Below are 15,297 nucleotides of genomic sequence, written 5' to 3' on the forward strand. Positions count from 1 at the left end.
TGGGTTCTGTCCCTTTTCCACTCTCACAACCAACAGGTGACGGTACCTGTTTCACTACTACATTCTCCTCCTGCTTTTCATGCCTCCCTTCACTCTTGTGCCACGGGTCATTCTCAGGTCTCAGGGAGTCCATCTCACCCAAACTCCCTGGGGATGACTGTATTGGCTCCAGGTTTGCAGGCTCTTCCTCAGAAGCATGCTCCTCAGCTCCGCTCAGCAGCCAGGTACCTCCTGCATGGATAAGAGAAACTCCAAATTAGTCCCTGGTCTTTTGGCAAGGGCAAAAACACATATTCCCTCGATGGAATGGGCCTCAGAGCAAGACTGGACCTTGGCACGTGTGTTTCCTCAAGAAAACAAGGTCCTCCTTCCATAACCCCAAGTGTTGAGTGTGAGGGAGGAGCAGGTCCCTGTACCAGGCTAATGCTCCCTGTTCAGTGGATTTCAGAGCCAGATTATCAGGGTTTCTGTCCCAGCTGTCAGCCCCAACACCTCAGACCCTGCTGAGAGAAATACATATGGGACATGTATATTAGGATAGTATCTGAATGGCTTAATGCTGTAATGGGCTGAGGACAAGACCAGAGGCATCTGCTTAACAGAAGTATGAGGCTCTCTAACTGCTGCTTTATCCCACAGCACTGGTGGGCCCAGGGGGAGATGAGCCGAGCACTCCCCCTGACTGAGCTTACGTGCTCCGAAAGCCAAACTGCATTGGTGAGATGTTCTCCAATGCTCACCCTTCATCTTTGGCAGTCCTGAGATCAGCATATGAGTACAAAGGTGAACAGCCTCACTGTGGATTTTTGGGGCTTATCAGCCTGGGTGTGTCGGGAGCACTGCCTTAGACTAGACCACTGCATTGGACTAAGTGCTTCTATGCTACACACATAGGTGTGTACGTGTGACTAGGTGAATGCTTCTTACCAAGCTGCTTCTGCTTGGTAAGAAAGCCAACATGTTTCATCCCTCATACCTCCAAGAAATGTTCTGGGAGGGAAGGCTTTAGAGCTGTGGTTCTCTCTTCTGAAAGGAGCAGGGCTGTGCTTCCTACCTGCTTGCAGGGCAAGGTCTGGTGCAGGGAATGAATCCATGGCACTTTCCTCTGCTGACAAGTCCCAGGTGGCCTCCACATCACAGGAATCTGCACGGGGACAAATACCTTGGCATTGACCTACACGTGGACTCTGTGCTGAGTCTCAGGCTCTGTGACACTCAGGGCCCCAGAGACAAAACAGAAATGGGGAGACTGTAATGCAAACCATGCAGTGCTCACTTCCCCTCTCAGCCTGAAATTTTGTTAATCCCAGTCACCCCATGGAGCCATTAAATGGAGCCTAAGACCATGATTAAAACACTTCCTGAGTTCCAAGTGACTAACTAGGAAAAACCAGAGGCAGCTCCAGGTTCTCTCTTGTCCAGCAATAATAGCTACACAGAACTTCAGCCACTGCAGCTTATTTCCATGGGCAACTACAAATCCTATCATCCCTGAGACAGGGTGTTAGAGAGGTATGGCTACCTTGGGCTGGGGAATCAACTCTTACACTGCTGAGCAAGGATGGAAATTTAAGATCATGGTATCCCAGGGAAACCAGATCTGTGCCTAAAAATCAAGACAGCAAACTCCATTGTCCCCTAACAGCCATAATTAGGGGGAGAAAAAGGAACAGACGCTTGTCTCCACGGCTTTGAATTTCATGGAATGGGAACCACACCTGCCTGGACATATTACAGCAGAATGTATTGTATTTGAGGTCAGCACCCTACAATGGCAGCACAGAGCAAGTCTTCAGTTTCCAGGCATCCTATCACTCCAGACATGGAGCATTTCTGAGAGGTATGTTGGGTGGAGGAGAATGCCACAACTCACCTGGCAGCAGGTCCTCCAACCTTAAGATTTTCTCACGGTCTTCTTCCTCACAGACCCAGAGCTCCACCTCTCCTTGCTGGATGCGGCAGATTAAGTCAGGTGTGGGACCTCGATATCCTGTTTAGGGCAGTGGTTAAAGAGTGTTTTTGACTGGCTACTGGACAGAGAATAACAAACCAGGATTTGGGGAACGGATCAAATGAACTCAAGTATTCTACTAGGATCTTGACGGATAAGGGAGGGTGAACATGTAGAGTGAAAGAGAAGGCACTGCAGGGAGAAGCCTTCAATAGATGATGGTCCTTGTCACCCAGATGGTGGAGGGATGGTCAAAGGAAACAAAGCACCAAACACTCTGAGGTATAAAAAGGGTATGAAACTTACAGTCACCAATGGCAGGGGTAGTGATACAATGATCTATGATGTACTAGAGAACAGAAAGATAGAACTTTTACTGTTTTCAAAGAACCAAAATTAAGACACTGGACACACTTACAGACAGATAACATCCATCTCATCAGTGTTATTCCAGGCAAACAAGTGGAAATGAGTTATTTCGCAGTGAAGGTTTAAAGTGAGGACTCATGGCAGTGAAAAGAATCCATGCCATATGGCTGACAATGAAAATTTTCCCCTGGGAAAGAAGGTAATTGATCAACAGGATACATGAAAAGATGATTTTAACATAACTGTAGATGGAACTGAAGCAATCATCCCATCCAAAGGGAGGATCATCCCAGAAGGGAAGATGAGTATACAAGTTGGCAAATACTACAGGATTTAAAACAAAGTTCCTGGGAGTCATGGAAAAGGACAAAAGAAGGCAGAAAGAGACACATTTTACAGCACTTGAAAGCCCATAATGTAGAAATAGTCTATATTATCTTTGCTGAACTAGAAAATATATTTAAGCACCTCCCTAAGTAAGTCCCTTGAGGGAAATGGAGGAAACAGAAAGCACCAGAAAAGCAAACTGGTCTAGTAAAAGCCAAGTTCCTCAAACCTATACACAAGCCAGAACAAGTCCCTGTATTAGAGATCCCCTGGAACTGGAAATGGGCTTTCACTAAGCCCTGCACCCAACCTTCTTTTTATCACAGTGATGGGCACCTGATATGTAGGATTTTAGGAGGAGGACAAGAAAACTCTTGAGTATGGCAGAGTGAGCTTGAGAGCACAAGTCTCAAAGTAAATACAGCAAAGCCACAATCTGTGGTCTATGGAGATGAAGATGTTAGGAAGGACTGTGGACAGAAGCTTCCAATAATTCCTTTTTAGAAGTACCTGGGTTGCATCGTGTGTAGGGGTGCTCCGATAGATTTTTGGGGTCAATACCAATATTCGATTTTTAAAGAGGCATATCGGCTGATACCAATCCGATTTCTGATATAGCATAAAGAGCTGCCTCCACCTAGTAAGTCCGTTGTGGTGGAAGAGGAGGGGGGCAGATCACATACACACACACACCCCCCCCACCGCTGGAGGCACAGCTTCTTGGGGGGTGGGGGTGGCTCCCACCACTGTTTGCACCCTGGGAGGGCAGGGGAGGGGGCATGTACCCCCAAGATCTGCGTGAGGTGAGCGAGCAGGCTGCAGCTGTGGGCTGGAGCCAGGCTCTTCTCACTGGGGGCTGGGCTGGGACTACAGAGGGGGCTGCAGCTACCACAAATTTTGCTGTAGCTCCCTCCCAGCACCATTGCCACCATGCATCCAGCATAGCCTGGATCAACCCCCACCTCCCCCTACGCACTGGGAAGAGCCAGGGTGCACTGGGTGCGCAGCAGCAGCGGTCTTGGGAGCTATGGCAAAATTTGGGGTGGCTACAGCCCCCTCCATAGCCCCTGCTCCAAAGCTAGCTCCTGGCGAGAAGAGCCTGGCTCCAACCAGTAGCTGCAGCCCACCTGCTCATCCTGCACAGATCCGGGGGGCACATGCCCCACACGTGCCCTCCCATGATGCAAGCAGTAGTGGGAGCTGCCCCCCCAGCTCCCACAAGCTGTGCCTCCAGGTCCACCAGAGGGGTTGATCTTGCCCCTTCCTCTTCCACCACAGTGGACTTACCAGCTGGAGGCAGCTCACCAGGGTGCAAGCAGCAGCAGGAGCTGCCCCCGACCCCCAGAGCCATGCCTCTGTCCTGCACCCCACGCGGGCAGTGCCTGCCCCTGCCCCCTCCCTCACTGTGCAGAGGGGGAGGGGGTTGATCTGCTCCCCCACCACGCCCCTTCTCTCCCTCCTCCCCTTCCACCACAACAGACTTACCAGCTGGAGGCAGCTCTCCACGCTGCCAGGCTGTGCTCCTCACTGCCTGAGTGCTGTGCTGCTGCTGCACGCATGCACTGGCATTTATCAGCCAAATTATCGGCCCCATCAGGCCGATATCCAATGCAACCAATTTAATTTATATTGGTTATGATCCAATAATTGGACCGATGTATCAGTGCACGTCTAATCATGTGTACATATGTCACTAAAGAAAGAGTTGAAGAAATTCAAATTCTATATGTTGTAGCAGCAGAGGCTGATAAGACTTCCACTAACTTCCACAGAGTTGTAAGCAAAGGAGGAAAAAGGGAATTTAGATATCACTGTATTGTACTAAGCATATTAGGATGTTAAATGGGTTTGGACAGGAAAAACTAGGCAAGAGAGGGAGGAAATCAGAATAATTTCCCAAGGAAGAGATGTTAGTGAATTTTTATGCACAATGAATTGGAGATAATATGAACATGCTGAGAAGACAAAGAGAGATTATGTTGGCAAGAAACTGCAGAATATGGAAGTACCAGGTGTTTCATGAATGGAAAATATGCAAATGAAGGTGGCTGGATCAAATCAAGGAGGACACATTAATATGAAATGTGAAAGTCTGATAGCTGAGTGGGCAGTGGGGAAGAAGTGGATTTAAACCACCAGCCAAAAGTTCATGAGGACAAGACTGTTGAAAAATAGGGAGAAGACAATAAATTTCAGAGTTCACATAGCTCCACAGAGAAGCAAGAACCAGAGCTTTACCCAGGGAAACAAGGGCTTGGTAATTCCTCAGCATCTGGTCCCGGTAAAGCACCTTGTCTTCATCTTCCAGAAGCTCCCATTCTGTCCTCGTGAAATGTAAAGCGACATTCTCAAAGACCTCCCAGAGCTGCAGTCACAAGCATTACAGCATTAGTATCTCCTGTTCCAGCTGCCTCCAGCCCCAACAGCCCTATCTGTACTCACTCTGTACTACAAAGACTTGAAACTTAGCCATGACAAGTAGGGGTACACAATTGCCCATTATTCAGCTGACAATTTATGTGGACACAGCTCTGTGGGTATAGGAGTTAATTGGTCTGCCTAAGCCTCTCATCCTGGGAGACAGGGCAGCTAATTTTAGTTGGCATAAGTGCAGCTAATTTTAGTTGGCACTAGTGCCCCAGTGGAGACTCTGTAGTATAGATGCACTAAGTCTTCCTGGGGAAGCTGTTTTCATGGCAGTGACATGCAGGGAGAACACCTGCCTGGGAGTGGGGACAAGAGGAATTCATCCTTTTCCACCAGACACCACCCCTGGGAATTCCAGGGCCTGGCACAGTAAGGTCAGGAATTTCTCTTCACTTCCCATGTGGCTTTGGGGTGGGAAACTAAGAGCCTAGAGTCTAGGGTCAGGCTGGCTGGCCGCATTCAACACAAGGGACCTCCCTGATGCCTCACCTGAGCAGGGGCTTCTGTAGACATCCCTGCTGTGTTTGGCCGAGGAGCAGAAATGAAAGGATGGGGAAAGAGGGAAGACTGGAAAGGGGAACATGGATCCCCAAAGGCTGCAACAAGTTGTGGCAGGCTGGACTCAGTGCAAAATGAGTTTATTCTTCCATTTCTTTTTAAATATGGTTTTCAAACTCCAGGAACTGTAATATTGTAGTCTCTGGAAATAGAGCCACATGTCTGGACTCTAGTGAGCAAAGACACCGACTGGTAGGCATGGAGGGGGTTTCTATGGATGTTATCAGCTGTGGGGGCTGTGTCTTTTCTCCCCATTAGACGCTGGTATAAAGGGACAGGGAAAGATATTAATTTCACTTTCTTGGGTGTTGTGCAAATACGGACTTTTCTTTATCCTTACATACATCTACTTCAGATATGGGGACTCCCTATAGATACCTACACATGGCAACACCATGGGCATGCATATGGCCTCCACAATATGCCAATATTTTTATGACAAACCTGGAAGCCTGTTTCCTCCATAGTTGCATCTCATCCCTTTCATATACCTAAGGTACGTCAATGGCATCTTCATCGTATGGATAGACGGGAAGGAACCCCTAGAGAAATTTCACCAGGATTTTAACAACTTCCACCCCTCCCTCAAATTAACACTGGAATATTCCACCCAGCAAATTCATTTCCTAGACACCAAGATGAAGGTTTGCAATGGCTACATTGCCACCACACTGTATCAGAAACTCACCCACTACCACAGCTAGCTTTCATCCTAAGCACACCATGAGATCCATCATTCAAAGCCCAGCTCTACACTACACTACCTGTTTCAATACCTCCCACCCACTGGGATGCATACCCTAAGGGCCCAGACTAGAGAATCCTACAGTTACAATACAATCCCAAAACTGTAGTCACTGCAAGTAACAAAACCAGACTCAGACCTCACTCTAACTTGCTGCAATACCAAGACAAAAAGAGTGCCGCTGCTACTGTCACCTACAGCCCCCAGCTCAAAAACCTTGGACAATCATTAATGACTTCCATCCCCCATCCTGGAAAAGGAGGGATCTTTCACTGTAGCCATGGGGGACAAACTAGTCCTGGCTTACAGGAAGCCCCCCAACCTTAAACAGCTTCTCTCAAGCAAAAGGCTACCTAACTCCCATTCTCACCAAGGCACCAGGCCTTACAATGGACCCAGATGCAAACTGTGCTCCCTCATCGATACACACCACATCCTTACTGACCCAAATAGTATGGATTATACCATTTGATGGTCATTCACGTCGAACTCTACCCTTCTCACCTAGGCCATCCCCTACATACAGTGCTCCTCTGCTGTCTGCACTGGCAAATGGTGCAATCTCTACAGAAAAGACTGAATGAGCCCCAATCTGACATCAGGTCCAGGAAGACACAAAGACTTGGCAGGATACTTGAAGCTCCCTGAACATTCCATTGCTGACCTCAGAGTAGCTGCTCTTTAGGTGTGCACCGATAGAGATTTGGGGGGCCGATACTGATAGCCTTTTTTAAAGGAGGCATATTGGCCATTACCAATGCAATTTCCAATATAGCTACATGCAGTTGGTAAGTCTCCTGTGGTGGAAGGGGAAGAGGGAGGGAAAGGGTGTGGAGGGGCAGATCAAGGGCCCCATGATGGGGGACAGAGCCACGTCTTGTCTGGGGACCATGGGAGGTCTCCCACCACTGCACACAACCCAGGAGGGCACAGGGGAGTGAAGGGCATGTGGCCCCCGGATCTGCGCAAGGCGGGGCGAGCTGCAGCTGTGGGCTAGGGATGCCCTAGGCTTTTCCCAGCGGGGGCTGGGCTGGGCTGGGCTGGGCTGCATGTGGGGCAGGCAGCAGCAGTGCTGGGAGGGGGAGATGTTGGGGAGGGCTATGGTGCCATCTAGGGTAGCTGCAACCCCCTCTGTCACCCCCCTCCTAGCGCCGCTGCCGCCTGTCCTGAAGTGCAGCCCAGCCCAGCCCCCACTGGGAAAAGCCCAGTGCTGCCCCAGTACCAGCCCACAGCTGCAGCCTGCTCTGCCCCACCCCGTGCTAATCTGGGAAGCACATGCCTCCCGCCCCCACGCTCTCCCAGGGTGCATGCAGTGGCCGGAGCCCACCTCCCCCTCCCCATGAGCCATGGCTCGGTCCTGCACCTGCCCCGCCCTGGCTGGGCAGCACCTGCCCCAGCCCCACTCCTTACCTCACTGCGGGGGACCTTGATCTGTTGCCCCATGCCCCTTCCCTTCCCCCTCCCCCACAAGAGACTTATCAGCTGCATGCAGCTCTCCAAGCTGCTGAGCTGTGCTCCTCGCTGCCTGCATGCTGCACTGCAGCTGAACACACACGGGCATTTATTGGCCAAATCACCAGCCACATCAGGCTGATTTCCAATACACTCAATTTTCTTTATGTCAGTGCTGATCCAATATTGGACCAATCTATCGGTGCACCTCTACGGCTCTTAATCCAAAACACTTTAAAACAAATGTGAACATGGAATTGTGCCACGGGAAATCATCCACAGGTTGGATTGTGTTAAGTACAGTCAAAATAGGGACTATGGATTCTTATCCAATTACCTAGATCAGCTTTTGTCCCCGCTTTGTCTGTGGGGGTGTCTACTTATTTTCCCCTTTCCCAGCACTGTCCCATCTTCTAAAGACTCTATTTGATAGCCTGGCCTGTGAATAGCCTTTCGTTGCATCTAAAGAAATGAGTTTGGGCTCGTAAAAACTTTTGCTATGCTTCTCTCATTCAAATAGTTGGTAAGGTACAAATTTATTCTGCCTTCTGCCTGATCTCAGACTAACACGGATAACTAGCAGCCAGGTGTGCTGCTCATGCCTACCAACCTGCCTGCCCATGATATTGCCCAGGCACGAGCTGCGCTGGAAGATTCTGCTGGCATCCCCAGCAGAGACCCTTCGTGCTCGGCAGTCCTAGCCAGGCTGGAAGAGACTTGCTAGGCTCAGCCGTAGAGACCATTGCCCCATGCTTCCTGGTGCTGGCTGAGTGTCATAGTGTAACCAGATGGACTCTTTTTTGGTTCTTTAGGTTTTAACATTTTCTATTTGATCAATTCCTAGAGGCAACTGAGGCTGCACTTCTCAAGGAAAAGGGAGCCATGGCTCCAAGGCCTCTAACCAGGTCTTCCAGTGCCAGCAACCCTAGATATCTGCATTTGGAAGAGTTCCTGCTAATACCAGCTTGGAGTAGTTACAGCCTCTGTCACAAATGAAGCTTCCTCCTGTCATTCTTCAGGTCTCTCCACTACCCAAAATTCTTCCCTGCACCCCTGGCTCGTCACCTCTGCCCCAGTTCTACTCTCACACCAAACTGAACCTGGCACCTTGCTCACCTCCAAGGTCTCCCCCTGCTTTGGAGGCCTGTCCTGCCCCTTCTGCACTTGACCTGGTTCTGGTGTTCGGGAACCACTCTCTTCCAGTCTCCCTGGGGAAATCCTCAGCAGCTCCAGGTTTACAGGCCTTTCCTCAAGAGGCAGATGTTTAGCAATACTCAGAGCTCCTGCACCTGCAGAGTGAGGAAGAGAATGCACAGGTTAGCCCTGGTGCTGGTGGCATAGGGAAAGCCCTGCAAGCCTCCTGAACTGGCCTGCTACTACGACAGCCAGAGGCTTCAATGCATGGAAAAAGGGGGAGAAGGAATACTCGCAGACCCACAGCTCTTGCTCACAGACTACCACAGGCACAAAGCTAGACATGACACCCAATAACATGTCCAGTGCAGGATGCTGATCAAAACACCATGTCAGAGCCTGCAGGTACATTGCTCCCTGGGAGAGCAGCTCAGGGGACACTGGTACAGTGGCAGCATCCACATTTTAAGGGGTGGGGGAGGGGGAATGCAAGATCAGTATGCTCCAGGATATGTGAAATGCTTCCATGGGCACTAGGAGAACAAGAAAACCCGACCTGTTGAAGCACTGAATCTATCAAAATGTTCTGGGAGAGAGATTTCTCTACTGATGGATGGTGCCTCCTACTGCTGGAAAAGGAGAGAACCACTGCTCCCTACCTGCTCCTGGGGAAGGGCCTTGTCCAGGCCACCAGTCTGAGGAGCTTTCATCTGCTGACCAGTCCCAGGTCTCCTCTGTTTTGGGGGAATCTGCAGCAGGACAGAAGCTTGACATTAACTGTACATGAACCAGCCAAACACCACTGGGGGAACATATTTCCCAGACACATGCACCAGCCCCTTATGGGGCACAAAAGGATCATGAGGAAATGAGAAAGGGGCTAGTAGAACACTGATCCTTAGAACATCAATTGGATCAAAGCCCAACCAAGAAAAAGCATTTTTCTGCTGGGAGCTGCACACATGCAGTGAGAAAGATCAGGGGCCCTCAGTCTGGATGCTGCCCACCCAGACAGATCAAAGCCCCACCTCAACTCCAGCTATATAGTTATAAATACTGCAGCTGTGTCACAGACAAGGGCCTCTCACCCTTAATGCAGGACAACCACTCAGGCACCCAGACCCATGCCCTGGCCTGCACCCAGTATCTTACCTGCCACTGGCTCCTTGGATTTATTAAGGAGCTGGTGGGTACCGTCCAGTGTGCTGTGCTTGGTGTTCCCCCTTGGAGCACTTGTTTTGAACCTTAGACCTCTAGAGATGCAAAATTTGCAGAAATTTTGAAGCCATGGGAAAAAAGAACATTTTTTTCCCCGGTTTTTTTTCGGGGAAAAAAAAACAAAAACAAATTTTGGGGGAAAATGGAAATATATGCAATACTTATTTTCCTAGCCTCCTTTACAGATCTAAATTCACTTTGCTACTTTAAAAACATAAAATGTATTATGTATAACTTGGTTTGCTCATAAAATTATCGTTTGGTATATTTATTAAATTTAAAAGTATAGTTTATTCAGACAATAATTACAAATTTACTAATTGAATTTACTTTAAAATGTTTTTAATTTCTGTTACAAATGGAGCTGCAAGCTGCTGAACTCTAAAGAACCTAGCATCTTAGTGTTTTCCAGTTGATGAGAAGCAGGAAAAAATTAAAGTTGAAAATAGAATAAACCATCAACACTATAGTAATCAAACAAAGGAAATTATTATGTATTCTGGACTTAGTCTCCTCCACTGGGTCAAGCAGATACCAAAGCACTCATTTTTTAGAAAAAGAGCTGAGAAAAAAAGAGAAAAAAATAAGACTCATTGAATACAAATTTTGCTACAAGAAACTTTGTCTAATCAGTCTCATTTCTGAGCTATCACTATTATCAGTTTCTGCTTCTCCCAATTCCTCTGATTCTTCATTTTTATCTTCATGAACTTCTGAAAAGTGAAGGTTTGCCCGGATTGAGACAAGCTTCTCTCTTCTTTCATATGTTCGTTTGGTCTATGTGAGTATTTCCAAACATAGATCAGTTTCTTTCACATGCTACAGAAGATGGAGGAACCTGAAGCAGGTGAAAAGCAAGGAGTCAGAGGCTATGTCATGCAAAGGCCTTGCCACCATACTGCAGGAGGGATGTACTTGGCAGAGTCCCAGACTACATTGCTGGACCAAATACCTGAAGATGTTCTATATGCTGCAACATTTGAAAGTACCTTTCCAGCATCAAGCCCTAAGCGTGTTGCTTGGTTTATAATCCAGTCAAATGCAGTAGCAGTGCTATCATCACTAACACTTCTGCCTGTGAATTTTGGATCCAAGAGATTTGCAGCAGCATGAATTGACTGGCAACAAAAGTCTTTCCGTCTGTTAATAAAGTCTTTCACTTGTCTTTCTTTTGTACTTGTAAGCGGAGCTACACTTAGATTCTCATACCCAGTTTTTATCTGGGCCATTTAGTAAGGAATGTCTGACAAAAGTGCACTATCTGATTCATTCCATCCAGGAAGAGCACACACCAACTGATGAAGCTTCCTTAGCCTGATTAAGGGTTTTTGAACCCGAAAGCTTGCTTAATAACTATTCTCCAACCATTTGGGTTGGTCTAATAAAAGATATCAAATTCACCCAAGGAACCTTGTCTGCCTATATCCTTAGACCAACACGGCTACAACCTAAACCCCTCCATCTGATTCAGACACAGTGATTGCGGAATAAATTGGCTTTTGAATCTTCAGGAAGTTCTGCAGCTAAATCCAGAAGACATCCTCATCAAGTACAGTGTTCCTTACACTTATGGGTACTTTAAGATCCTCAGTTATTACTGTTTGTTGAAAAGCTTCTTTGTTTTTTAGTAAACTTTCAAATCAGATCACCACTCCACCCCATCTAGTTTTACTACAGTTTGAATGTCACCATTTTATTCTTTACATTCTTTTCTTCCTGATTCTTCTTAAAAACTGCAGCTACAATATGAGTAGCTTTTACATGTTTTATAACTTCTTTTGGTCTTCAATAGATCTTTTGCAGTGTCCACCTTCCCAATGTCATTAAGAAGCAAGTTTAGTCCATAGGATACATATCCTATTGCAGTAATATGTGGATAATTATCCGTTATGATCTTCCGTGCTGCTTTCATGTTACTTGCATTGTCAGTCAGCAAAGCAAATACTTTACCACTCCCAATCTTCTGTAGGATTTCACATATTTTACTACTGATATACTCTGTAGTATGCCTGTTCTCTCCTGTTTCAATGCTTCCATAAAAAAAAATGGTTGAGGTGTCATTATCACCAAGTTTATGATTCCTTCTCCCTGCACATTTGTGCATCCATCTGTAAGTACTGGAAGACACAGTGCTTTGTTGATTTTTCCTTGCAGATTGCATTACACATTCATATTCTGATTCTAAAAGAGGCTTGCTCAAGAATGGGGAAAATGGTATGATGGTCTTAGTAATTAAAAACCTTCCTGCCAGTAGGCATTTTCAATTATTGACAATGATGCCTCAGAAGAATATATTGCTCTTGCAAGAGCTTGGTCAATTTTTTTCTTGATCTTCAGGTGATATCTTGTCTACATATTAAGATACTGAGAGTCTTTTGTATGCAGTTGGTTGCAATATTTGGTTACTTAAGGATACTGATTGAGCAACCCTTTGTGATGCTGATGTTATAGAAGCAGCAGCAGCAGGGATTCTGGATCCAGAGCATTGGAAAGAGCTACTTGCACTTTCATCATCAGGATCTACCTCCTCCTTACATACACCCATGAAGGATTTTTTAATGTCTGCAGGACACTTCTTACATACAATGATGTGCTTGGTCATCCTAGCATCATTTGGAAATGCATATTTCATTTGACAGTATTTGCAAATCACATTTTTTTTCCTCAGAATATCTTGCAGTGTGGAAATCCTTCCATATGCTAGAAGTTGGTCGCACCATTTTGCTGAGGGAGAAAAAAGAAAAATGTAATTTAGTAGCTAGCTTGCATATATAAACACTAAGCTACAGCATGTACACATTTAGTAATGGATGGAGGAGAGGCCTCCTCAGAGTTAACAGTGAACAACTTCCCTGCCCTGCAGGACTCACCTCACTGCTAAGGTTGGGTGATGCATCACAAAACATCAGATTAGTAGAAATTCAATTATGAATTACATAGGTTATGAAAATATACTAATGCAGCTAAAATATAGTTGAATGCACCGAATTCAGATAAATGTAAAACTCTTACCCTTTCAGCAAAGAAGTATACTTTCTTTTAGTTCCTTTGTGCTGCTTCTGCACTTCTGTGGATCTCAAGGTCACAGGGCCAGGAGGAGCAGGTTCCTTCCAACTCCAAAACCTTTAGACTTGCTCTGTCTCCTCTCCTGAGGCTTTTGAGCAAGCAAGGCAATAAGCTCCTTCTTTCTAATCTCTACAGGAACGAATGGATGCTGCTGCCAGTGTCCATGCCCAGTCCTTTGAAGTCTAGTCAGGAGGACAGGAGCAGATCCAAGAACCTCTAGATCAAAAGTCAACAATAGAGGGAATCCACAAGCAAAGAAGGCACTGAATCAGGGGTGGGCAAAATGTGGCCCAAGGGCAGCCTGCCAGGCGATTCTATCCAGCCCGCGGGGCCCCTAAAAAATTTAGAAAATTAAGATTTATCTGCCCCTGGCTGCCTGTCATGCAGCCCTCGATGGCTTGCCAAAACTCGGTAAGCGGCCCTCTGCCCAAAATAATTGCCTGCCCCTGCACTAAGTCCTTCTTCCTCCTCTTGTGAAAATAGCAGTGCCCCCTGCGGGCAGAAATGTATCTTCTCTTGCATTTAAGAGTTGTGCTGTACTGCTTGGCCTTGGTGTACAGGAATTGTAATGGTCTGATACTGTAGATAATCTTACATAAAAGTCTTCCTATTACATAGTTATTAGAAAACATTTTTGGGGAGTAAAGGGTAGCAAAGTATGAACACCTTGTCTTAAACATTTTATTCATCGTTCTAAAAGAAAATATTTCATAAGAGCTTTTTTAAATTTTTGGAAAAATTTAAAGTTTCTCCAGTTTTTCAGAAAAAAACAAAAAACGTCCTCAGAAAAAAGCAGGGAAAAAAACATTTTTTCCCCCAAACTTTTCTGGTTTTTTTTCCAGGCCTTCACATCTCTAGAGACCTCTCTCCCATCCCTGTTTTCTTCCTGTTTTCTTTTTAGTTGTCCCCCAAAATCAACTGAATATACCTGATAGCCAACCCTAATAACCAGGAGAGAGGGTTAGGCAGGAGGGGTAACCATTTCTCTGTGAGTATCAGCCCATGTTAACCTTATATGTTAAATAAGTTGGTAAGGACCTGACTCCTGGTTGGGCAGGGGCTCTTCTTTGGGGATACGAGGTGGCTTGTCCCAAGACCCAGAGGTCTCCTCCTCTCCTGCCTCCTCCAGGAACACATCTGCAGGATGGGCCTTTGCCTGCTCCAGCCAACAATCACCAGGTTCCTGCAATGCCCCAGCGTGCTGCATCTTGTCTGAGGACACCTCCTCGATCTTCACATGCACTGTGACCTGGGGCCAAGATAAATATGTCACTGGGGAGCCGGGAACTGGGAGACACGTGGCTTGGAGGGAACATCCCACAAACGCATGGAGGTGGGGATGGCAGCATTGATGATTAAACTGAAATACATGCTCTCACCTGGAGCTTCTCATCCTCTGCCTGCTCCAGCTGAAACCCCTGGGCCAGGGCCACTGCCTCGGCACATGTCTCCACGCTGCGCCCCCACTCCCAGCTCTGCATCTCCTGGGGCAGGATGGCCAAGAACTGCTCCAGCACCACCAGCTCCAGGATCTGCTCCTTGCTGCGGCACTGGGGCTCCAACCAATGGCAGCAGAGTTCCCACAGGCGGCTGCAGACCTCCTGCGGCCCCTCGGCCTCCTGGTAGCAGAGGCCCCGGAAGCACTGGCGCCAGGTCTCTGGGGTCGGGAGGTCGTCCCCTGGTGCCAGCAGCGTGGTTTCCGAGAGCAGCTTGACCTCAGAAGGCAGCTGCACGGCCTGCTTCACCTCTTGCCCCTGGATCTCCTGGCTTTGGACTGGCTCTGCCATCTGCTGCTTTACGGGCTGCAGTGCTGACCGCCATGGGGATGCCCCGCTGGCCCCAGCCTGGATGACACGAGGGACTTTTCCTGCTCCCTCAGCTCCTTTCCAGAGACCTCCTGGGTCCTGCTCCTCCATCTTCACCTCGGGCTGTACCAGGGCTGCAAAGGGAAGGTCCACCACAGCCACTGGTTCCAGCTCAGCAGCCATTTTCTCCACTAGAAAAGGCCTCACCCCAGCCTGGGCTCGCTCTCCCTCTGCTCACGCACGGC

At 47.6% G+C, this 15,297-nt stretch overlaps 1 pseudogene; it reads right to left on the reverse strand.

The window, feature by feature from the left end:
• Nucleotides 1-15,284, reverse strand: part of LOC106722035 — a 16,991-nt pseudogene extending 1,707 nt beyond the window's left edge.
• Nucleotides 15,285-15,297: the final 13 nt, after the last annotated feature.

Source organism: Alligator sinensis, unplaced genomic scaffold, assembly GCF_000455745.1.
Source record: "Alligator sinensis unplaced genomic scaffold, ASM45574v1 scaffold161_1, whole genome shotgun sequence".
In the NCBI taxonomy this organism is placed as follows: Eukaryota; Metazoa; Chordata; order Crocodylia; family Alligatoridae; genus Alligator; species Alligator sinensis.